This window comes from Palaemon carinicauda, chromosome 6 (assembly GCF_036898095.1).
Source record: "Palaemon carinicauda isolate YSFRI2023 chromosome 6, ASM3689809v2, whole genome shotgun sequence".
Classification (NCBI taxonomy): Eukaryota; Metazoa; Arthropoda; class Malacostraca; order Decapoda; family Palaemonidae; genus Palaemon; species Palaemon carinicauda.
In genome coordinates, this window is record NC_090730.1 from 169,859,125 (window position 1) to 169,885,810 (window position 26,686).

Here is a 26,686-nt window from a genome sequence, read left to right on the forward strand (position 1 = left end):
GCAGCTCAAGCTATTGCAAGAGCAAGAAGGACTTCAACCATCAAGGTCTATCAATCTAAGTGGCAGGTTTTCAGAGTGTGGTGTAGTCAACTCTCTTTCCTCATCCAGTACCTCTGTTGCTCAAATTGCGGATTTCCTGCGCAATTTCTCCTCCTCCTACTATTAAAGGCTATAGGAGTATGTCAGCTACTGTGTTTAGACATAGAAACCTTGACCTCTCTTGCAATAAGGATCTGCTAGAGCTTCTCAAGTCTTTCGAGACTTCAAAACGACGGAACCAAGATTCTCCAGCCTGGAATCTGGATATTGTTTTGAAGTATCTCATGAGCGACAGGTTTAGCCGCTGGGTTCAACTTCCTTGAAAGACCTCACTATGAAGACTTTATTTTTGGTCAGTCTTGCGACAGCCAAAAGAGTGAGCGAGATTCATGCGTTTAGCAAAAACGTTGGATTTCGTAATGGTAAAGCTGTCTGTTCCTTGGCAATTAGGCTTTCTTGCCAAAAACGAACACCCTTCTCAGTCTTGGCCCAAAGCATTCGAGATTCCAAATCTTACGGATCTGGTTGGAGATGAGGTAGAAAGAATCTCATGCCAAGTTAGAGCTCTAGATGCTACTTGGAGAGAACAAAAGACTTACGAAGCAAATCTGAAGCTTTGTGGTGTTCAGTCAAAAAGCCTTCTTTACAGATGTCTAAAAATGCCTTATACTGTATTTTGTCAGGCTTTCAATTAAGGAAGCTCATATTCATTGTAATGAATCAGACCTTGGACTTTTAAAGGTCAAGTCTCATGAAGTCAGAGCAGTGGCAATGTCGGCAGCATTCAGGCAGAACAGATCTCTACAAAGCATAATGGACACGACCTTCTGGAGGAGCAAATCCGTGTTCGCGTCATATTTGAAAAGTGTTCAGACTTGTTATGAGGACTGTTTCACTCTGGGTCCATTCGTAGCAGCGAGTGCAATAGTGGGTGAAGGATCCTCCACTATGTTCCCATAATTCCAATAACCTTTTCTTCTCTTGGCACTTTTAATTGTTTTTTATGGTTGTTTTTGTAGATTGTGTCAGTCTTCCACAATCATTGATTTTGTCAGGTGGTCATGTTAGTTCCTTGAGAGTACAGTAGCTGGAATTGGTTATTGGAGGAGGTTCTGTCATGATGAGGTTTTGACACCGGTTTGACAGTCCCTTTGAGATATTCAGCCCCCTGGGAGGATCGTTGGATCTCATAAGGCTAGCAGACATAATGAGGCAGAGGATCATTGAAGTCAGCTTCCTTATCAGGTACGAACCCTTAAGTTTTGTTTTAATTAACTCTAAAGTAGAATTCCAGATATGCTAGCTGTCTTTAACCCTCCACCAAAGGTGTTAATCAGCTATATATATAACTACCGGGCAAGTCTTGCGTTTAAAAATATTTTCATTAATAAAATAAATTTTTGAACATACCTGGTAGTTACATATAATTTTAGTCCCACCCTCCTCCCCTCTGAGACTAGAGGCGTGGAATATATGAGGGTCACTGGAATGGTTCCCAGGTACCTCGCTAGGGTGCAGGGGTGGTACACCTGGCTATCCAACTGGCGGTTGGCGCGAGTTTCAAATTTTCTGCCGTTGACGTTGGGGACGTAAGCTATATATATAACTACCGATTAAGTATGTTCAAAAATTTATTTTATCAATGAAAATATCATTTTACAGTACTTTCTAAGCAACTAAAAATAGTTGTGATTGTTATAATGAAATCAACTGGATATGTCTTCTAACATGACAATACAGCATTGATTTCTTACATCAGAGGGACTCCATTTTGTATCGCTAGTATCCGAGGTAAAAACAGTTTTGTCTTGATGCTGTAGCTTATGATATATACATTTTATCCAAGATAAGTTTCAAGACGCGATCTTCAGAATCCGAAGACTTAATGTAAATTGTCTAGTAAGATAGTATTATGGGGTTTTTTGATAGGCTGAGCAACCTAATTATGAATTTTATTGCTTGAGCCCTGTGTTAGTTCACCCAACCTTTGCCTTTTACGTTGCGTCTGTTCCCTATACCTTTGCTGTCCAACCCCTCTAAACTATTGCTGTATAGTAATATTACAAAGTTCACCCTCCCCCCAAAGATGTCAGTGCTGAATGAGTGGCCACCCTTACGCCTCATGGTCGTAAATCTAGACTTCGAATTCTGTTTAGATCTATTTTAGACTATCTTGAAGTCCTTACTTATTGGTAGCTGACCTCCAACAAGAACTCTGAACAATAAATGATACCGCATCCTTATTCACCGAGGACCAACCCTAGTTAATGCTGTACAAGTGCTCAATGAAATTTATTGTGCCTTGAACATAAGATTATAAAGATCTCTGTATTCATAGTCTTTGAAAGATGGTGAAATTTATATAAAAAAATAATAGATCTCTTGTTGGTTGCCTGGTATGTGTAGATTAGTTATTTGTAACAAGTTTACTTTAAAATACATAGTGTTTACAGTACATTCTGTACTAATTGCATTTTCATATTTCAGGTGAAGTGCAGACAGCATGAAGAAAGTCATTAATAACCTTCCAGTCATAAAGTGTTCTGGTATAGTATAGATCTTTGACCATTTTACACTAATTAGTTTGGTTAGAACATTAATAATTTGCCATTTAAAAAGAGTAACCTTTAGTAACATACTGTGCATCCTTACAATAAATATCCCAGTCGGTAATGGTGGTCCCCAGGGAGGCATGAAATGATTTTATATTGGATAATCACTTTATTTTACTTTATTTGGATGTATAAATATAAGTTTTATGTCTCCTGGTTGGTGACTCGTGCATGTGGAAACCTGGCGGTGGTACATATTAAAGGACGCAGTTTCCTTTAATGTAACTGTAGCATGCAGCACCAATACTGTACTGATGTAAGTTTCATTTCCTTTCAGCTTGTTCCTTAGACATTCTCAGATTTGATGAAGCAGTTTATTCCTATGCTGATACTAACTTTCAACTTTCAAGTGGTTTACTGCACTCCTAGTCTTGTTTTCTACGACCAAAAAAAAATAAGAAGGGGATTTTGATTCTCAGTGCATGGTGGTGCTGTGTATAGCTGCATGGCTCACATCGCTATACTTTGTCACCCATTTAAGAGGAAGTATCCCCTCATCCCTACAATCACAACTTTCTCTGCCACGTCATACCACTGATGTTTGATGGTCGTTTCCCCCCCCCCCCCTGTCACTTGCGTGGGGGTATTATGGCTAATAAAGCTTAGTATCCCCCCCCCAGCCGATTAAAGGTTCTGCATCTCTATTGCCCTTCTTGCTGCGGCAAGAGACTATTATAAGATCACCATGGCGAGTAATGTAGGAAGTGGCTGTCATCCCAGTAGGAGAGTTACTGTCCTCGCCACAAGAAACGAACTGAGAGGGTTCTTTCTCCTTCCTCGTCGTCTTCCAGCAATGCTAAGGAATGCAAGGTTGTTTTTCTGTGGTGAAAGGTATCCCCGTCCTGGTCTTTTGTATCAGGAGCCCACTTAGGTTTGTCACGGATAATGATGGCCATAATTTATTCTGATAACTTTGTTAATGATGTATCACCCAGTAGTGATAAGGTGCATGGTGAGAGATACTAATGACAATCCTTTGGCCACAGCCGCTGTGCTCCCTGAGCCGTATCTGATCCCAGTATCCTTGGTTCCTGATTGTTTGTGTAGATCCCCTCGCCTTCCACTAATAATTTGATTATTCATGGAGTGACATCACTCTTGGAGGACTCCTATTCGAGCGTTAAAAGTCTCCCTACAATCAGGTTTGTGGACCCCTGGAGTTTAGCCTGCCATTTCCTCTCGTACAGCAGCAGCCTTTTTTGAAGATCCTTTTAACCATTCTCGGACTCGTTTCCACAAGGCAGGATTGCCTTCTATAACCAGGGGTCCTTGTCATAGATGTCTTCTAAAGAATTCTCAAGACTTCACTGAACTCCCTTGTCACTTTATTACGACGGTAGTCTGACCGCTTCAGCTGTGCCCACATCCCTATCCTTGTCTATGCCAAGCAGCTCTAGATATTTGATATCTTCACCTTGTAAGCCTACTAGTGCTAAGAAGCATATTCTTTGATAAACCTTTGTTCTGCGAGTTTTGACTACAGGTCAGTCGGGTCAAACATTCAGCCTAGAAAGTCTGTGCCTGTGTTCCTACATGTGATGCCACACCGTGCCCACACGTGATAATGTCATTCCACATGCCTGCCACCAATTGGACACGTGAAGATATTCCTTCGTGTGGCAACCATGTTACTTTGTCACTTGATTACGCACTTCATGATCGTGCTACCAATTCTCAATCTCATTTACGAACGCAACCCCTTATGATGTGTTTCATCATCAACTTTAGCTCATAACAAATTCTTGCCTTAAATACACACACAGGCTGGTTATCATCATCTCAAAGCCATAAGCTATTTTAGGAAGAAACCTCTTGCTTTGTTTAGCCAATCTCTCACCATCTCTGCCTAATGTTTTTAATTCTTTACACGTTACATTCTCCAGAATGGTAAGAAAGTTACTTTTCAGATGAATCTTCTTTTCAGTTTCACAGAGAAAAGGTCATAAGAATCTTTTCCCCCTTTTCCTAAAAGTAACACCTTCATCTGAAGCAGATGAATGGTCAAACTGTTAACAGGAAGTGTGCTATTGATCAAGTTTTTTTTCAGTCACAGTCCTAGACATAGGTTTGATGTTGCGCTCTTTAATCAAAATAAAGACACACTAGATTTAACACGGGTCAACAGCTTAATACGCTAAAGCTAGCAGGTCTGCAAAATTACCTCTCCTAGCACTTTCACACTAGAGTAGGGTGTATGTCCACTCGCTCGTTTAGAGCCCGCTCCTTATTGACACCGACATTTAGAGCCCACTACCTATTAATGCTGACATTGCTAATCAAACCTCCCCCCCAATCTTTTTGGGATCCAAAAGGGCTAACATGAAGGTAGCGGCCATGTCCAAAATACAAGCTTATTCTTGGCTTGGCCACTGGTCTTGAGCGGTGTCTCGCTATGCGGTCACTGAAGATCTTTGAGATAACATAACATAAAAGTGTGAAGGCCTCTCAGTTAGGGGCCAAAGTGCTGGAATTATTGTTACACTAAATTATTTCCCTCTAGGGGCAACTCCATCCTGAAGAGACGTTGCAGTCTTGGCCAAATATCCCAAGCAGCTGTCCCTTAGGGATGCTTTATCTCTGAAGAACACTGATGTAGCGAGTTCCCTTCACTGTTTCCACCTTCGAATGTGGCCACGGCCATAGGGAAGCTTGAGAAGTTTGGATAAGCTTTTCTTATGAACAGAGCAGTGGTACCAAGGATGCCTGCCCCACAACTGCCAAGGAGGTCTCCATATAAAACAGTTCAACAGATACGTCTTCTGCATCCAACAGAGTTGCAACAACCTGGAAGGCAACCACTAGACCCACCTTTCACTGTAGAGGATAGCCCTATGGCTGCAGAGGCTCCCGCTAAGGAGGGCATGTACCCCAGCTTACCATGTGGGGGGGGGGGCGGTGTTAGAATGCCTGCCAAGGTATTGACTCAAATGGCAGTCCTTTTGGGGGCTGATCCCTGGACGGTAGAGGTGCTACGTTCCGGATATAGTCCCTTTCATAGACTGTCTGCCTCCTTTGACACAACTCTGACAACCCAATCCTATTATTTGAAAGGCTCGGTAAAGAATGTCTGAGATGTTGGCCAAAGGAGCCACGGAAGAAGTCTTAAACGACTCCCCCAGGCTTCCTCTGCAATCGATTCTTAGAAGGTGTTCTCTTTTGTTTTTTACATAGATAGCAGGTTTCTTAGCACTTAAGATATGAAGTTAAGAAGTGGAGCCTTTAGTGCTTGTTAGAGAGTTGGTAATGTTACTCCAATAAGCAAATGTGTTTGTGGTAGCTCATGTCCAACTGATTACCATCCAATTTCCATAACCATATCTAAATTTTTCGAACGTCTGAATAGGTTTGATGAAGGTAATCAGCTGTTCCCTAGTTTAAAGTTGGGCTTTTGTAAAGGCCTTGGGGCATGTGATGCCTTTCTTATATCCTGTGCTGTACAATAATCTCTTGATTGTGGTCAGGAAGTTTGTATTATTGGCCTTTATTTTAGTGCTGCCTTTGACCATGTTAATCTTGAGTCCCTAGTTTTTAAACTTCGTTTTGGACTGGGTTGGTCTTTAGTTAGCATCATTATTGAATTTTTATGTAAAAGATTGAATGACAACATAGTGAGTATAGGAATTTATATCTGGTGTTCCTCTGAGTAGTGGTCTTGGCCCATTACTTTTCATACTAAATACACATGACATGTGGTTTGGCCTAGAAAACAAGCTTGTGGCACATGTAGATGATGCTGTGTACTATATGCATCAATTTTATCTTCTGTATGTAAAGCTGGGAATTGCTGATTCCTTTAGCAGAGATCTAGCTAAAACTAGTGCATTGTGCAAATTATGGGGCATTAGTTGAATCCTAACAAAACTCCTAGTAAGTAGGACAAGGGCAGTTGTTCAACATCTGGCTCTCAGTATTGAAAATGATTCTTTAACTCTGACTTTTGAAAATGTGTGGTTCTCGAAAGCAGCTTAACTTTTGAGAAACACATCAGGTCTGAGTTGTCTACAATTGCCCCAAAAAACTGGCTTATTGAGAAAGTCTTGTAAGATTTTCAGTGATAAATCAATTCTAAGAAGTTTTAGTTCTTTCATTCTACCTGGTTTCCTGTCTTATTCTTCAGCTGCTGATTCTCATCTCAATTTGTTGGGTAGGAACTTGCGGCTACTAAATTTTTTCCTGATCTAGCTATTAATGTCTGCCACCATCGTTCAATTAGTTCATTATGCATGTTGCATGAGATTTTTCAAGATTCTACATCCTTTACATTCAGATCTTCCCGGACAATACCATCCTGCTCGTAATACTAGGTTTGCAGTTTATTCTAATAGTCAGCGCTTCTTTATCGTGAGGCTCTATACTATTCAGTATTTAAGAAGTTTTATTCCAGCTGTGACCAAGTCTTGAAATGATCTTCCTAATCGGGTTGTTGAATCCGTAGAACTTCAAGAGTTTAAATATGCAGCAAATGTTTTAGTTGAACAGGCTGACATAACTCTTTTAGTTTATATTTGAAAGATCTTTTTTGTTGTTACTGTTCTTAAGATGTTTAAATTGTTCATTACTTCCCATTTAGTTTATTTTCTTTCCTCAATGGGCTATTTTTCCCTGTTGGAGGCCTTGGGCTTAGTAGCATCCTGCTTTTCTAAGTAGGGTTGTAGCTTGGCTTTATGAATGAGTTTATCTTTGATTCAAAACTAGTAACATGTCAATACCACTGACGTTCAAGTCCACTGTTTACTTTTGGGATACTTATGGTGGTTCACAATTGTTTTTGAGAGCTTTTCTTTTTGTATGATGTAATTATTTACTGGCATCTTGAACTAATGAATTGCTTCCAACTGTTTATGCAGGGGTTCCCCATGTTTTACAACAGCCCCCTCCCTCCTCGGTTCCATCATGACTGCCACTACAATAGGAAGTACTTTAGAGGGGCTTTCAATGAATTTCAGTAATTTATTAGATTTTATTTAACTTTGATACTTGATTTTGTTAAATTTAATACACACTTTACTAAATAGCTGTTGTTCCTCATTGAAAATATTAGCAAAACAATCCCTTACTTATGGTTGGCGTGCACCGCACTTACGTTACTACTAGCCAGTATATAAACTTACTAAAATCAAATGGTGAAAGTTGACTTGAGTGGCCGACTGTGCTATACTTTTAACACTTGTAAGGTGAAATAATGATGATGAAAAATATGTAGTTTGGATACATTATCGCCAAATACAAAATTCGTTCATGAATGGAACGCCTCTCTGTGGAAACTAACGGTAGCCATTAGTTTACCTAAGAGCGTCGCTTAAAATTTTCTTAAGGATGGCGACATGCACAAAGATTTGGTTCTTTTGATAATTTCAAAACAAGGTAATGATATTCACTTAGAAGAGAATTTTCCAAAAAGGCAGAGATATGTGCTATAAGCTGCCTGTACAGTATTACATTCAGTTTTGTACATGTGGAAATGTTCACTTTTTTGTTGCTTGGTTCACACATATAATGGCCCTTTTTATTTACGGTATAAACATTGCCAGCACTCGTGCTTACATTGAAATCCCATTAGGCTAGCAATGAAAGTAGGCCTACAGTATGGTATTGTATGTTTAATTACTAATGTGATAATTTCTATGTGCAAATGCAAACTGCTAATTTAATATGTTGAAAATAAGTCAATGGTATATAAGTTAATCTAAGGTATATTTACCTAACCTAACCTGTATTGCCGAGTCTTTACTTCCAAGCAAAACCCGAGTAATTCCATTACTACTGTCACTGACGAGAACTAGTCTGTTCATAACATTGCAAGCATCCGAGATAGAAACATTTTCTCTACTGTAGCTTATGGGATATGTATTCACGAAAAGTTGAAAAGACGCAACCATCCATAAGACCTACTGCAACTGGTTTTGTAAGATAGTCTGAGGTTATGAGATAGACTTAGTAATGTGATTCTACACATTGTTTGGCTCCTATGATAGCTCCACCCAACATTTAACCTTTTACATTGGATTTGTTCCTTTTACCTTTGCTGTTTCTCTCTTGAGCTATTACTTTATGGTAGAACTGTGGTCATGAATCTAGTCTAGTTTGGTTCTAATGTATGCTTGACTGTCTAAAAGTGGTGTACAGTATACCGATTGCGGGGTTCAACTCCCCTACCTAAACCCAAACCTAAGGTTGTATATGTCATGCCCTTCATGTACTTACTCATTGTTAGGTGATCTGCAGGGACTCAAAATTAATAAATGACTGCATCCTTGCTGAGGGTCAACACTGCTAATGGTGTAGAAGTCCTCATTGTGTTGTATTGTGCTTTGTACATGAAAATTTTATAAAGATTAATGTATCAAAATTCTTTTAAGGTATGCGTAAATTTACAAAAACTACTAGAACTCTTTTTGATTGGCTGGTATTTGCAAAATGGTTATTTATTAGCAGACTGTTACTTTAAAATATGTTGCGTTTACATAAATATTCATTATTGCATTATTTATATTTTGCAGCTGAAGTATGGACAACGTAAGTCATTCATAACCTTTGGCGAGTCATTAGTCCGCAGGTATGGTATAGCTCTTTGACATTACTGTACTCTTGAATAGTTTGGTTAAAACAAGAATTTGCCATTTAAAAAAGTTTAACCTTTGTTAACTTTCTGTGCATCCCTACAGTAAATATCCCAGTTGGTAATGGTGGTCCCCAGGGAGGCATGAAATTTTATATACATTTAATAATCACTGTTTTCCTTTATTTGGAAGTTAAATATTAGTTTCATGTCTCCTGGTTGGTAATTCCTGCATGTGGAAACCTGGCGGTGGTACATATTAAAGGATGCTGTCTCCTTTAAGGTAACTGTAGCATGCAGCACCAATACTGTACTGATATGTTTCATTTCCTTTTAGCTTATTTTTTTGACATTCTCAGATTTGATAAAGCAGTTTATTCCTATGCTGATACAAACTTGTAACTGGTTTACTGCACTCCTAGTCTCGTTTTATACAATGAGACAATAGAAAAAGAACAAGGGAATTTTGATTCTCGGTGCCTGCCAAGCCATTGACTCAAATGGCAGTCCTTTAGGGGGCTGATCCCTGGACGGTAGAAGTTCCACGTTCCAGATATAGTCCCTTTCGTAGACTGTCTGCCTCCTTTGACACTCAACTCTGACAACCCAATCCTATTATTTGAAAGGCTCAGTAAAGGACATCTTAAGATGTTGGCCAAAGGAGCCACGGAAGAAATCTTAAAACAACACCCCCCCCCCCTCTTCCTCTGCAATCTATTCTTAGTAGAAGGTATTTTCCTTTGTTTTTTTTTTACATAGATTGCAGGTTTCTTAGCTCCAAAGATATGAAGTTAAGAAGTGGAGCTTTTAGCACTTGGTAATGTTACTCCAATATGTAAATGTGTTTGTGGTAGCTCATGTCCAACCGATTACCGTCCAATTTCCATAACTCTATCTAAATTTTTCAAACGTCTAAATAGGTTTGCTGAAGGTGATCAGCTGTTCCCTAGTTTAAAGTTTGGCTTTTGTAAAGGCCTTGGAGCATGTGATGCCTTTCTTATATCCTATGCTGTACGGTAGTCCCTTAATTGTGGTCAGGAAGTTTGTATGACTGGCCTTATTTTAGTGTTGCCTTTGACCATGTTAATCTTGAGTCCCTTGTTTTTAAACTAAACGGTTGGGACTGGGATGGTCTTTTGTTCGCATCATTATTGAATTTTTATGTAAAAGATTGATGGGCAACGCAACATAGTGAGTATAGGAATTGATATCTGATGTATCTCCGAGTAGTGGTCTTGTCCCATTACTTTCCATACTAAATACACGTGACGTGGTTTGGCCTAAAAAACAAGCTTGTTTCACATGCAGATGATGCTATTTACTATCTGCATCAATTCTATCTTCTGTATGTAAAGCTGGGATTGCTGATTCCTTCAGTAAAGATCTAGCTAAAACTAGTGCGTTGTGCAAATTATGGGGCATTAGGTTGAATCCTAACAAAATGCAAAGTATGATTGTAAGTAGGGCAAGGACAGTTGCTTCTCAACATCTGGCTCTCAGCATTGAAATGATTCTTTAACTCCGACTTTTAAAAATGTGAGGTTCTCGAAAGCTACTTTACTTTTGAGAAACATCAGGTCCGAGTCTTCTTCAGTTGCCCCAAAAATTGTCCTATTGAGAAAGTCTTGTAAGATTTTCAAGATTTTCAGTGATAAGTCATTTCTGAGGAAACTTTAGTTCTTTCATTCTACCTAGTTTCCTGTCCTAGTCTTCAGCTGCTGATTCTCATCTCAATTTGCTGGGTAGGAACTTGCGGCTACTAAATTTTTTCCTGATCTAGTTATTAATCTCTGCCACCATCGTTCAATTAGTTCATTATGCATGTTGCATAAGATCTTTCAAGATTCTACATCCTTTACATTCAGATCCTCTTGGACAATACCATCCTGCTCGTATTACTAGGTATGCTGGTTGTTCTAATATTCAGCGCTTCTCTATCGTGAGGCTCGATACTATTCGGTATTTAAGAAGTTTTATTCCATGTTTGACCAAGTTGTGAAATGATCTTCCTAATTGGGTTGTTGAATCCGTAGAACTTCAAAAGTTTAAACATGCAGCAAATGTTTCAGTTGAAGAGGCTGACATAACTCCTTTTAGTTTATATTTGAAAGATTCTTTTTGTTGTTACTGTTCTTAAAATGTTTAAATTGTTCATTACTTCCCATTTAGTTTTTCTTTCCTCAGTGGGCTATTTTTCCCTGTTGGAGGCCTTGGGCTTAGTAGCATCCTGCTTTTGTAAGTAGGGTTGTAGCCTAGCTTCATGAATCTGTTTCTTTGATTCAAAAGGATTAAAATGTGAATACCACTAATTAAGTCAACCGTTTAGTTTTTTGTTACTTATGGTGGGCTTTACTATTGCTTGCGAGAGTTTTCCTTTTTTTATGACGTAATCATTTACTGGCATTTTTAAACTAATTATTAGTTTCCAATTATTAATGCAAAAGTCCCAAGATGTTTTACAACCTCTCCCTCAGTTCCATCATGACTGCCACTACAATAGGAAGTACTTTAGAGGGGCTTTCAATGAATTTCATTAATTAATTAAATTTTAATTAACTAGATACTTGATTTTGTTACACTTAATACACACTTTACCAAATAGCTGTTATTGCTCATTGAAAATATTGGCAAAACAATCCCTTAGATGTGGTCGGCATGCACTGCACATACATGCTAGCCAGTATATAAACTTACTAAAATCAAATGGTGAAAGTTGACTTGAGTGGCCGACCGTGCTATACTTTTAACACTTGTAAGGTGAAATAATAATGATGAAAAATATGTAGTTTGGATACATTATCGCCAAATACAAAATTCGTTAGTTTACCTAAGAGCGTCGCTTAGAATTTTCTTACGGATGGCGACATGCACAAAGATTTGGCTATTTTAATAATTTCAAAACAAGATAATGATAATCACTTGAAAGAGAATTTTCCAAAAAGGCAGAGATATGTGCCATAAGCTGCCTGTACAGTATTACATTCAGTTTTGTACAATTGAACATTTTCACTTTTTTGTTGCTTGGTTCACATATAATGGCCCTTTTTATTTACGGTATAAACATTGCCAGCACTCGTGCTTACATTGAAATCCCATTAGGCTAGCAATGAAAGTAGGCCTACAGTATGGTATTGTATGTTTAATTACTAAAGTGATGATTTCTATGTGCAAATGCAAACTGCTAAATTAGTATGTTAAAAATAAGTTAATGGTATATAACTTAATCTATAAATTATTATGATAAAAATGAGTCAATGGTATATAACTTAATCTATAAATTATTGTTAAAAATAAGTCAATGGTATATAACTGAATCTAAGGTATATTTACCTAACCTAACTTGAATTGCCGAGTCCTTACTTTCAAGCAAAACCCGTGTTATTCCATTACTACTGTCACTGACGAGAACTAGTCTGTTCATAACATTGCAAGCATCCGAGATAGAAACATTTTCTCTACTGTAGCTTATGGGATATGTATTCACGAAAAGTTGAAAAGACGCAACCATCCATAAGACCTACTGCAACTGGTTTTGTAAGATAATTGTCTGAGGTTATGAGATAGGCTTAGTAATATGATTCTACACATTGTTTGGCTCCTATGATAGCTCCACCCAACTTTTAACCTTTTACATTGGATCTGTTCCTTTTAGCTTAGCTGTTCGTCTCTTGAGCTATTACTTTATGGTAGAACTACAAAGTTCATCCCCTAGTTGTCAGCGCCGAATAGGTTGCCGCCCTGTCTTTGCAGTTCTGTGTGGTTATGAGTCTAGTCTAGTTTGGGTCTAATGTATGCTTGACTTTCTAAAAGTGTTGTACAGTATACAGATTGCTTGGTTTAACTGCCCCACCTAGACCCAAACCCTTCATGTACGTACTTATTGTTTGGTGACCTACAGGGACTCGAAATTAATAAATAACACTGCATCCTTACTGAGGGGCAACACTGCTAATGGTGTAGAAGTCCTCATTGTGTTGTGCTTTGTACATAAAATTTTATAAAGATTAGTGTATCAAAATTTTTTCAAGGTATGTGTAGATTTACAAAAACTACTAGAACTCTTGTTGATTGGCTGGGATGTGCAAAATTGTTATTTATTAGCAGACTGTTACTTTAAAATATGTTGCATTTACATACTTATTCATTATTGCATTATTTTTATTTTTCAGCGGGAGTATGGACAACGTCGGTCATTAATAACCTTTTGCGAGTCATTAGTCCTCAGGTATGGTATAGATCTTTGACATTACTGTACTCTTAAATAGTTTGATTAGAACAAGAATTTGCCATTTAAAAAAGTTTAACCTTTGCTAACTTTCTCTGCATCCCTACAATGAATATCCCAGTTGGTAATGGTGGTCCCCAGGGAGGCATGAAATTTTATATACATTTAATAATCACTGTTTTTCTTTATTTGGAAGTTAAATATTAGTTTCATGTCTCCTGGTTGGTGATTCCTGCATGTGGAAACCTGGCGGTGGTACATATTAAAGGATGCTGTCTCCTTTAATGTAACTGTAGCATGCAGCACCAATACTGACTGATGAAAGTTTCATTCCCTTTGTGCATTCCTTTTGACATTCTCAGATTTGATAAAGCAGATTTTAGGTTATTAGATAGTTATTGCTAAATCATCCATATGAATTAAAGCACTTCTTTAGGATCAGTTAAATGTAGATAGTTATCAAAGCTAGAATTATAGCCCAGGTTACTAGAATTTTATATTCCCATGAGGATACAAACTGGCGAGTCATTTTATATACGATCAGCCAATTGAAAAGAAATTAGTTTATCCTTTGCTGCATTGCTAGGCAACTGCTGCACATGACACACGACACTTGTTCCAAGTGCTTAAGCACAATACTTCTGGTTGTGAAGGAGGTCAGATCTCCCTACCTTTTCTGCTATCAGGCTCCGCATTGGCTGCTCAGTACGCTTATAGTGCTTGTCTCTTCTGTGTCTTTCACATTCATTGTCGCTGGCGTGCTATCATTATTTGTGAGCTTATGAGTGATCAACTTCCGACAACTGTGTCAAATAAGATGCGCTCCAGCCCCAGCCGAAATGGTCACTCCTTTGGTACAATTGAATTGGGTAGAAGTAGACTAGTAGATCAAAACCCGGTTTGTCCTTCATGTAGAGGTTAAGATGATCTGGAAACACCACGTGATTACTGTAGGGAATGGTCATCCTCCCAGTTGGGGAGAGATCGTTCTCACTGCAAGAAACTATGAGATGATCCCTTTCGTCTTCTGTGAGCAATGACGAGAAGGGCAAGATGAGTTCTGCTGCGTAATATTATTCCCCTTCCAGGTCCTTTCTGTCAATATCCCTCTGAGGATTCAGTCACAGATGACAACGCATGTAATTTTAATATTTTCTCACCCAGTATTGTTGATGTTCAAAATGTGCTTGAAACTGTTCTTATTGCGGATCCCTGGCTACAGCCGCTGTGCTTTTTGGACCGAATCTTGTAGCTGCATCTGTTCCTGATTATTCTGTAATGTCAAGTGTGTTGAGTGGAGATTTTGTCAGGTTACACATAAGATGTTTCCCCCCTATAGAGGTGTCTCCCATCTGAAGAATGAAATTATTTTCATATTCCCATTTAAATCTAGAGTAGAGCTTGTCCTTTTCCCCTGCACTGAGGCAGCCTTATTATAGAAAACCCTTGTTACGAGTCTTAAACTGAAAGTAACGAGCCAGGCCTGCCTCGTACATCTTGGGTTCCTAAGTAGAGATCTCGGATGAGTTCCTTGGACAAATCAGTAGACTTCTCAGCTCTTTAGTATGAGGGTGCCCAGACTGCTTTGGCTGTGTATCCCTCACAAAATTTGGCAATTCCTAAACAGGTCTCTCCTAAGCCTAGTAAAGCTTCAAAGTTGAGTGTAACAAATCCTGCTTTACCCAGAATTTCAACTAATATTAATATAGGTAGGCTGAACATTGAGAATAACAATTATGAACGTGCCGCTGATCTTAAACGGGATGTCACTGTACACCCTGCCTTGTCAGTGCATGAGGCAACCATTCCGCAACTTGAGCAGGCCATCGGGTCTAGGCGTTGCCCCTAAACATAACGAAGTCACTAAACGCGCCACCATTTTCACCGTTGACACTATTCCTGTGTCAGTGATGCTAGAATGTGACTATCGTTCCCCTGTATTCTAGAGCGCATGTTAGATTTTCCCATTATTTTAAGGTTTCCTTAAGTTTTATAAACTTTAGGCTAGGAAGCAGCATGATAAAATCTTATCTTACGCTGTAAGAAACTTGTCTTACACTGATTACAAACATAATTGTCATAACAGGCCACACACTAGTGCTGGGCCTGATGTTTATGATGATGATGATTCCATGTTCTACATGGAACGTCATCCTGTCCAAGGATCACTCCCCCTTCTGACACAGATGAAGGAAGTAGCCCCAGATGACGACGATGTGGTCCTCGCTATAGACGTTCCAGACAGCAGTGTCGAGAACACATACTCCTCATAAATCGAGCTCTGAGAGAGAGTTTAATTCCTCTACATCACTCAAGGTGCTAGAGGTGAACATTCTTATAACGGGAGTGAGCTTGATTCCTCCCGCTCCTTCTCCAACTCCCTCTCCTGTTGAGATACTACCACTAGAGAATTGTGGGTTCCTGACTGGCCAGACAGTATTACAGTACATTGGATCCTTCTCTTTGGTTATGGTTATTTTCCCTTTGCCTACACACACACTGAATAGTCTGGCCTATTATTTACATGTTCTCCTCTGTCCTCATACACCTGACAACACTTGAGATTTCCAAACAATTCTTCACCTGAGGGGTTAACTACTGCACTAATTGTTCAATGGCCACTTTTCTCTTGGTAAGGTTAGAAGAGAAACTTCTAGCTATGGTAAGAATCTTTTCTAGAAGTACATACATACATCATCATATACCAAAGGCACTTCCCCCAATTTTGGGGGGTAGCCGACAACAACAAGAAACAAAACAAAAAGGGAACCTCTACTCTCTACGTTCCTCCAGCCTAACCAGGGACCCAGCCGAGTTCAGCTGGTACTGCTAGGGTGCCACAGCCCAACCTCCCACATTTCCACCACAAATGAAGCTTCATACTGCTGAGTCCCCTACTGCTGCTACCTCCGCGGTCATCTAAGGCACCGGAGGAAGCAGCAGGGCCTACCGGAACTGCGTCACAATCGCTCGCCATTCATTCCTATTTCTAGCACGCTCTCTTGCCTCTCTCACATCTATCCTCCTATCACCCAGAGCTTTCTTCACACCATCCATCCACCCAAACCTTGGCCTTCCTCTTGTACTTCTCCCATCAACTCTTGCATTCATCACCTTCTTTAGCAGACAGCCATTTTCCATTCTCTCAACATGGCCAAACCACCTCAACACATTCATATCCACTCTAGCCGCTAACTCATTTCTTACACCCGTTCTCACCCTCACCACTTCGTTCCTAACCCTATCTACTCAAGATACACCAGCCATACTCCTCAGACATTTCATCTCAAACACATTCAATTTCTGTCTCTCCATCACTTTCATTCCCCACAACTCCGATCCATACATCACAGTTGGTACAATCACTTTCTCATATAGAACTCTCTTTACATTCATGCCCAATCCTCTATTTTTTACTACTCCCTTAACTGCCCCCAACACTTTGCAACCTTCATTCACTCTCTGACGTACATCTGCTTCCACTCCACCATTTGCTGCAACAACAGACCCCAAGTACTTAAACTGATCCACCTCCTCAAGTAACTCTCCATTCAACATGACATTCAACCTTGCACCACCTTCCCTTCTCGTACATCTCATAACCTTACTCTTACCCACATTAACTCTCAACTTCCTTCTCTCACACACCCTTCCAAATTCTGTCACTAGTCGGTCAAGCTTCTCTTCTGTGTCTGCTACCAGTACAGTATCATCCGCAAACAACAACTGATTTACCTCCCATTCATGATCATTCTCGCCTACCAGTTTTAATCCTCGTCCAAGCACTCTAGCATTCACCTCTCTCACCACTCCATCAACATACAAGTTAAACAACCACGGCGACATCACACATCCCTGTCTCAGCCCCACTCCCACCGGAAACCAATCGCTCACCTCATTTCCTATTCTAACACATGCTTTACTACCTCTGTAGAAACTTTTCACTGCTTGCAACAACCTTCCACCAACTCCATATAACCTCATCACATTCCACATTGCTTCCCTATCAACTCTATCATATGCTTTCTCCAGATCCATAAACGCAACATACACCTCCTTACCTTTTGCTAAATATTTCTCGCATATCTGCCTAACTGTAAAAATCTGATTCATACAACCCCTACCTCTTCTAAAACCACCCTGTACTTCCAAGATTGCATTCTCTGTTTTATCCTTAATCCTATTAATCAGTATTCTACCATACACTTTTCCAACTACACTCAACAAACTAATACCTCTTGAATTACAACACTCATGCACATCTCCCTTACCCTTATATAGTGGTACAATACATGCACAGACCCAATCTACTGGTACCATTGACAACACAAAACACACATTAAACAATCTCACCAACCATTCAAGTACAGTCACACCCCCTTCCTTCAACATCTCAGCTTTCACACCATCCATACCAGATGCTTTTCCTACTCTCGTTTCATCTAGTGCTCTCCTCACTTCCTCTATTGTAATCTCTCTCTCATTCTCATCTCCCATCACTGGCACCTCAACACCTGGAACAGCAATTATATCTGCCTCCCTATCATCCTCAACATTCAGCAAACTTTCAAAATATTCCGCCCACCTTTTCCTTGCCTCCTCTCCTTTTAACAACCTTCCATTTCCATCTTTCACTGTCTCTTCAATTCTTGCGCCGGCCTTCCTTACTCTATTCACTTCTTTCCAAAACTTCTTCTTATTCTCTTCATATGACTGACCCAGTCCCTGACCCCACCTCAGGTCAGCTGCCCTCTTTGCTTTACTTCCACCTTTTGCTCTCTATATTTTTCATACTTCTCTATACTATTACTCTGCAGCCATTCTTCAAAAGCCCTCTTTTTCTCTTCCACTTTTACCTTCACTCCTTCATTCCACCATTCACTGCCCTTCCTCATGCTGCCTCCAACAACCTTCTTGCCACATACATCACTTGCAATCCCAACAAAATTTTCTTTTGCTAACTTCCACTCCTCCTCTAAATTACCAGTTTCTCTTACTCTCACCTCGTCATATGCCATTTTTAACCTTTCCTGATATTTACTTTTTACCCCCGGTTTTATTAGCTCTTCAACCCTCACTAGCTCCCTTTTACATCCACCTACTCTATTTCCCCACTCTTTTGCTACAACTAATTTTCCTTCCACCAAAAAATGATCAGACATACCATTAGCCATACCCCTAAACACGTGCACGTCTTTCAATCTTCCAAACATTCTTTTAGTTATCAACACATAATCCATCAATGCCCTTTCTACTACTCTTCCATTTGCCACTCTTAGAAGTACACTCCAAAATCAAACTATTGTTCTCTAGTCTTAGGTAGTCCCATAGCTTTGTACTATGGTCTTCCACTGTATTGGGTTAGAGTTCTCTTGCTTAAGAGTACACTCGAGCACACTGTTTTATCTTATTTTTTTTTCTGCTGGTTTTATTTTAAAGTTTTATATGCAATAAAGAAATATTTATTTTGATGTTACTGTTCTTAAAATATTTTACTTCCTTCGCTTCCTTTCGTGACTGGGCTATTTTCCCTGTTGGAGCCCCTTGGGTTATAGCATCCTGCTTTCCCAACTATGTTAGAAGCTTAGCAAGTAATGATAATACAATAGAAATTACTCAAGGGAAAGGAAGGACATTCAAGGAAGAGTTAAGAACTCGACAGCAGTTGGAATGGAACTACCAAATCTCGACATCTGTTGACTCGGGAGAGCCTCATTTTGCGCACGAGTACGAGCACTGTTGATGTACCCCATCTTCAGCCCCCTGGTATCTAGCTCTGAAGCCTTGCACTTTATTAAGATTGAGCCTCATCTGTTATTTGAGGGTTTTGGATGAGCCTCCCCTAGTGCAGACTGCTAAGGCATAGTGCGCTGTCGACGCAATTTTTTCAGTCTCAAAGCCCCAGACTCAGGTTTGATGTGGTACTTTCAAATCGGACTTAGGACAGGAGTTTCTGAATACTCAAGTCTCTACAGTAGAAACCTTGTTGAAGATGAGCAGATCTTCAAAGCTTCCATTGTTACCTCGTGTCACGCCAAAGACATCTCTTCATTGACTCTGGCGCCTTTCGGAGTCCTCTTCTCATCGACGCTCATGTTGTTAATCTAGTCCCGTCAGTACCTGCGAAAAGGCAACCCCCTTCGGCGTCAATGACCTTTGATTTCGGGATGCCAGAAAACTTCAAATCAACTTAATTTCAAAAAGTAATTGACACTTTTCTATGTGATGGTGAAAATACGCTTTTACATATATTTGATACCAACAGTTTGGCAATTAGATAATCTAGGAACAATTGCTAGAACCGATTGAAGTTTGCTCATTACAGTATTTTTGACATGGCATCATTGAGGCCTAAGTAATAGTGGATGCATTAAAATTTTCTTAGAATAATGATGGTTGCATTGAATTAATGGAAGGAAGAGACCTAAGTCGCCCGATCATTCCTTCATTCATTAATGTCAAAAACTAACCTAACTAAATGAACTCCTTGTGAATTCATTCACAACTGGTCAATCTATATAAGGATTTAATGTCTGCTGGCTGATACAGTGCTGTTGCCTAATGAGAGGAAAATGGTAATAGGCCAAGACATGAAATAAAGTTGACAAGAAACTAAACTTTTACCGCCTAATGAAGTCAAGAAACGATTTAAGCTCGCCTAATAGGTAGAAGGTTAGCCAGGGCACCAGCCACCTGTAGAGATATTACCGCTAGTGTCATTGGGTCTTTTGACTGACCAGACAGTACTGCATTGGATCCCTCTCTCTGGTTACAGTTCATTTTCCCTATGCCTACACATACACCGAATAATATGGCTTATTCTTTCCGTATTCTCCTCTGTCCTCGTACACCTGACACAGATTACTAAACAGTTCTTCCTTCAAGGGGTTAACTATTGCACTGTAATTGTTCAGTGGCCACTTTCCTCTTGGTAAGGGTAGAAGAGAGACTTTAGCTATGGTAAGTAGCTCTTATAGGAGGAGGACACTCCAAATTCAAACCCTTGTTCCCTAGTTTTGGTCAGTGCCATAGCCTCGAGACCACTGTCTTGGGGTAGAGTTCTCTTGCTTGAGGCACTATTTTTTCTTATTTGGGGGGGGGGGGGGCATTTTGACATCGTTCAATGCCTGAAGATGATCGACACAGCTTGGAATGAGGTTTCACGGTGCACCTTGGACTCCTCATGGAAGAAACTGTGACCAGCTGTAGTGGCAGAACGAGACTAAGAAGGTTTCTATCCCTCAACCGAAGAAGAGGTAGTTGATGATCCTGCCCCTGAGGGTGATGTTGAGGAAATAATTTCAATTGGGAGGTCCATGGGGCTTGTTGTCTATGAGGCTGACTTCCATAACCTTATCGAGGAGCACAGGGAGGAGCTTGCGACTGAAGACTTGAAAGAGTTGGAGGCAATGCAGTTGACCATCATTCAAGAAGAGCACAGCTCTAGTGGTGGCGAGGACGGGGGTAGACTGAAGAAATGACATCGGCAGAAATAAGGGAAGCTATCGGTTGGTATGAAAACCTTACGAGTTTCATTGAAAAAAAAAAAAAACTCCCAGAAAAACTTCACACAGGTCGTCTTATGGAGAGAGTTAATGACAAGTGAGTCATTTTAGAAATATGTTGAGGAATCATCAGAAACAGGCTTCTTTGGATAGATATTTCTCCAAAAGAGAAGTGTCAGAAAGCAAAGATGATAATAGTGATTCTATTTTAAAAGCTAAAAAAAAAAAAAAAAATTCTAGTTCTAAAAAAAAAAATCTTTAAAAAAAAAATTTCAAGACAAAAATAATAATAATAATAAAAAAAGCTTTTTTAATATTAAGTGTTTAATAGTAAGAATAAATTTATTAAGTGTACATAACATAATTAGCATTGATACGTTTTTATATCTACCGTCTCCTCCCCTCTCTGCCTCCACCCACTACCAGCTCAAGTCACGTCACTCCAAAGGTAAAAAAAAAATTAATTTTTTCCTTTACAGTACAGTATATAATTTTTATTTATCATGTAATGTTATTTAATTATATACTGTACAGTACATGTATATTATATATAAGTATACTGTAGTACAGTGCTCACTATACTATTTTGTTACCTACTAATTTACAATGTTTTTACCTTGGGTTTTGCACGCATTAGCTATTTTATTGCCCGCCATACGACATTTTAACCATACGATACCAACTCTGGAACGGATTAAAGTCGTATGGCGGGGGCCTATTGTATGTAGTTTTTCTAACTGGTTAGTGAAATATATTGAAAAGAAATGGTTATTTCTTAGAATATTAAAAAAGGAATGATTTATGCCACAAGTTACTGAAGGTTAATTTTGCTATAAAGTAAAAGACAACAAAATGAAATTACATCATAAAGCCTTTAAATTCTTGGTGATTTTGGCTGTAGGGTCGAGATGCCACTTGTATTCCTCTCCCCCCCACTTTTCCTTCAGGCTGCTACCAGTTTTTGTCATTTTCCTGCAGGGGGTTGTTTACAAATTAATCACACACATTAGGCCTACTGTGCACTGAATTTGAGTCCGCAATAATGTAAGATGTAGGTGTAAAATAGCATAGAAAATAGAATCTATAGTAAGTTCTATACAGTAGTGCAAGTGCACTTTATACTACCCTTGTCAAGAGGTTGTAAGGTCATGGTAGTGTGTGTGGCAGAAATTCAACACTTATGCTCTGGGTTTTCACCATGTCTGTGTCAAAAAACATTGGTAACCCTTCCCAATCAAGGTATGCTTTCACTTAAGGATCGAGGTATTATGAATCATTGCTTCAAGAGAATAGCAGTGGCCCTGACCTTGTCATTGTGTTAATAGGAAATGGGAATTGCATCTGTTTTTGTTCAAGACGTGAACCTCGTTAACAGACAACACCTTGTCCTCTATGACCTAGCATGTTACCACAAAGAACCAAGGTCAGCTATTCCTTTCTTGCCTTGAACTCTGGTGCTTATTTGACGCTTATGTTATTTTTTTTTTTTCTTCCTAATAAAGACCCATCTCATTACAGTTGAAAATTTGCTTAAGATGACCTTTGCCCTTGTTAATTTCTGCAAATTTTCTATTATGTTAGTACTGTCGCTTCATCCACAGATTCAGAATCTCCATTATTGCACTTCCTAAACTTTTCTATCTATCCTGTACTTGTTGAAAAGGTTATTTCTTTGGTAGCCTGTAAACTAACTTCTCGAAATCTTGTTTCATTTCAGTCATATTTGTTGTAACGTTTGTAAATCAATGGACATCCTGCTTTTCATCATGTCTTTGCAAGTTACTACCCCTTCTGTCTTAATTAGAACCTTGCCATTTATCATTGGATGAAGTGTAGTTGTACAGGGGGCCAGGGGTTACCAACGATGGTCGACTAATGCCTTGCTCGTTTTCATAAATCCCACGAATGGGAGGCTCATTATTCCTGCAATGATACAACCCCTGGACTTGACGCAAATCTTTATGCAATGATTAAAATGTACCTGTTAATATTTGGTTATTCATTTTAAGCATTACAGTGGAACCTCTACATACGATCTTAATTTGTTCCGGGAACTGCTTCGTATGTAAAAACAATCATATGTTGGGGCAAATATTCCCATAAGAATACACTGTAATTTGTATAATTAGTTCCCCAGCCCAAACACCTATGATAACTCCTTCATAGATTACTACACATAACAATAATGCAATTGAATTACATAAAGTTGTAAAAAAGAATTATAAAGAAATAACGAATAAAAAAGGAATTTGTCACTTTACCTTAGAGACAAGCCAACGCAGGTATATGAATTGCTACACAGGAGGAGACGGACGGTCGGCGAGGAGGTAGAGATGGTGACTGTGATAACCTACCGTAACTTAATCTAACTTACACTTCGTGAACTTTAACCTAACTTAGCTTTATTTTTTTTTAGATTTCTATATTTTTTTTTTTAATTTTTGCTTTTTGATTTTCAATTTTCATCGCACACTCAATTCAATCTTAGTTTCCTTTACTTCACTTTCTTTCTCTTCAACATGATCACTAGACCGCTTCGTAGATTTTTTAAAGAAACTATCGAGAGAAAGTTGCTTGGTACGGCTTTTGAGAATTTTTCTGAAATGGGTTGAACAAACATCATTGAATTGCGAAACTACACAGTAAACCTGAAGTTTCTGTGGGTGATACTTATCAATGAAATCAACCACGTGTTGATATGCTAACACCTCTCTTATTTCAGCCAAACTGAAGATGTGCTCTACCTCCTCGATATCCTCCGATTCACTCAACTGCGCTTGGAACTCATCATGTTGCATGGCATGCAGCTCCTTGAGTTCCTCGGTGGTGAGCTTTTCATGATGCTCCTCGACGAGTTCAATGATGTCATCTTCATCGACCTCCAGACCCATGGACTTGCCAAGGGTTACAATCTCTTCTACGTCCTCCTCTACGGCAAGCACGGTTCAGGCTCTGGGCCAAAACCTTCAAAATCTCTGGGAGAAACAGCATCAGGCCAAAGCTTCTTCCAAGCTGAATTCAGTGTCTGTCGAGTCACTCCCTCCCAAGCCTGATCTATGATCTTCAAGCAGTGCACGATATTGAAATGGCTCCTCCAAAATTCACGCAAAGTTAAGTTGGCGCTTTGTGTGACATTAAAGCACTGCTTATATAAGTGCTTGGTTTAGAGCTTCTTAAAATTAGAGATGACTTGCTGGTCCATGGACTGGAGGATAGGGGTGATGTTCGGTGGAAGATCACCACTCTGATGAACTTAAACTGGTCGATGATATCATCTTCGAGTCCTGGGGAGTGAGCGGGAGCATTATCCAAGCAAAGCAAGCACGCTGAAGGCAAATTCCTCTCCTGAAGGTACTTCTTGACAGCAGGGCATATTCCTCTCCTGAAGGTACTTCTTGACAGCAGGGTATATTCCTCTCCTGAAGGTACTTCTTGACTGCAGGCCGTAAACTTGGTTTACGCATTCAACAAAGAAATGCCTAGTAATCCAAGCCTTAGAATTAGCACGCCAGAAAACATGCATGTCCTTATTGACTTTGTGCCTTGAATGCCCTAGGGTTTTCGGAATGATAAACCAATAACTGCTTTATTTTGCAGTCGTTGGCATATAAGGTAAGAGTCAACCGATCCTTCATAGGCTTATGTCCAGGCATTTTCTTATCTTCGGCGGTGATGTCTGTTCGACTATCCATCTTTTTCCAAACAGACCGGTTTCATTACAGTTGAAAACGTGCTGCTCTACTTAGCCTTCATCCTCCGCAATTTTTTCGAACTTAACAAAATCATTAGCAGCCTTGGAATCCGAACTTGAAGGCTCTTCGTGCTGAACAACTGATTGAATCCCGGTCCGTCTCTTAAATTTCTCGAACCAACCACGGGACGCCTTGAATTCCTCCGTTGTAGGATAGGTTGAACTCTCCCCATGTCACCCTCAAAGCCCGCCGCCTTCAAGTCACAATAGATAGCGCTGACCTTCTCGCAAATGATCGTTTCAGTGATCGTATCGCCAACAATCTTTGTCCTTTAACCATATCAACAGAAGGCGTTCCAACTCTTCCACGGTAGGGCTATGACGTTTAGAAATTATGGTGATCCCCTTCGATGGTTTGACATCTTTAATGGCTGCCTTCTGCTTGATGATTGTCGAGATCGTAGACATATTCCGGCCATAGCCAGATCACTCGCATGCACACTGCTCATGTTTTTCTATAATTTCTTGCCTTGGTTCTAATGAAAGCAATGACTTCATTTTCTCACTACTACTACTACTACTACTACTACTACTACTACTACTACTACTACTACTACTACTACTACTACTACGTATTGAAACTAAGCTTCTTAGGACCCATGATTTTACGTAAAATCAAGAAGGAAATGTAAGAAAAGGAAGATAATAAGCACTTAATAATGGATCGAACAGAGGTCAACCACACGATGCGCACGAGAACAGAGAACTGACCAACGCGACGCTCAACAGTGTCCCTCCGATGTGCTGCTGTCTACTGGTGTAAACAAGAAACTACGATAGACGCTTCGAGCAAATTCTACGCGTATGATCTACGTCGGATGTTGGAGCATGACTTCGGGTGTCGAGACAAAAATTTGATTAGAATCGTATGTAATGGCAATTGTTTGTAGAAGTTCCACTGTATTAACAAAATATGGCATAATTGCAGTTATCCAAGTATTTGAGAGCTAGCCTTTATTTTAGAATTTTTAAAGTCGGTTAAGGAAAAGTTTTTAGCAGGAAACTATTGACCTATTGTATTGACGTCTTTATGTTAGATCATGGAGAAGATGGTCAATGCAAGGTTGGTGTGGTACCTGGAGAAGAAAAGTATTTTATCACCTATCCAGTCTGGATTCAGAAAAAAAAAAAAAAAAATAACTATACTGATGTTGGTACAACTGGAATCCTCTTTGTGAAGCCATGGCCTCCAAACAGCACCATGTATTTATTTTCATTTTTTTTTATTTCTTTTTTTACCTTGAAATGTATGATACTGCATGGAGATATGGTATACTGTACTTAAAATCATTAATATTAATAATTTGGGATTGAGAGGAGATCTGTCATTTTTCTTTCAAGTGTTTCACAGATTTTTTTCAAGGTAGAGTAATTGAAACTGTCAGGGAGGGAAGGTCTGGAAGGTGTTCCCCTGGGTAATGTGCTGGAGTGTAACCGTATTTGTGTTGGCCGTTAATGAGATATCCGCTATCATTCCTCAAGATATTCTTCACAAGAGATTATGATCTCCATATTTCCACAACTAGACTGGTAGTGGTTGAGATAAAACTACAACTCCATTGCTAAAATAATTCGCTGCGCTGATATGAATGGATTCAAGTTGAACTGATGTCCATTTTTGTCTTAAGGATATGTACATCAAAGGTTACCGGATCCCCTGTGCAAGTGAAGGTCGAGTTTTAGGATTATTATTTGGTTGCAGGTTGACATGGATTTCTCACTTGAAAGCCTTAAAAGTAAAATGTCATGAGGCTCTGAATCTTTTAATAGTTTTCTCCCATACATTATGGAGGGCAGACTTCAAACACAGTTATACAAGTCTTTAATTTTTTTTTTATGTATATATATATATATATATATATATATATATATATATATATATATATATATATATATATATATATATATATATATATATATATATATATATATATATATATATATATATATATATATATATATATATATATATATATATATATATATATATATATA

The 26,686-nt window shown here is 39.2% G+C and overlaps 1 long non-coding RNA gene across 5 annotated transcripts in view; it reads left to right on the forward strand.

The window, feature by feature from the left end:
• LOC137642825 (uncharacterized) overlaps positions 1-26,686 on the forward strand; it is a 206,897-nt gene that overhangs the window by 174,564 nt on the left and 5,647 nt on the right. For all 5 annotated transcript variants that reach the window (XR_011044865.1, XR_011044864.1, XR_011044863.1 and 2 more), the window contains 2 exons: positions 9,152-9,207; positions 13,380-13,435. This is a non-coding gene — a long non-coding RNA (uncharacterized lncRNA). The remainder of the gene's footprint in view (positions 1-9,151; positions 9,208-13,379; positions 13,436-26,686) is intronic.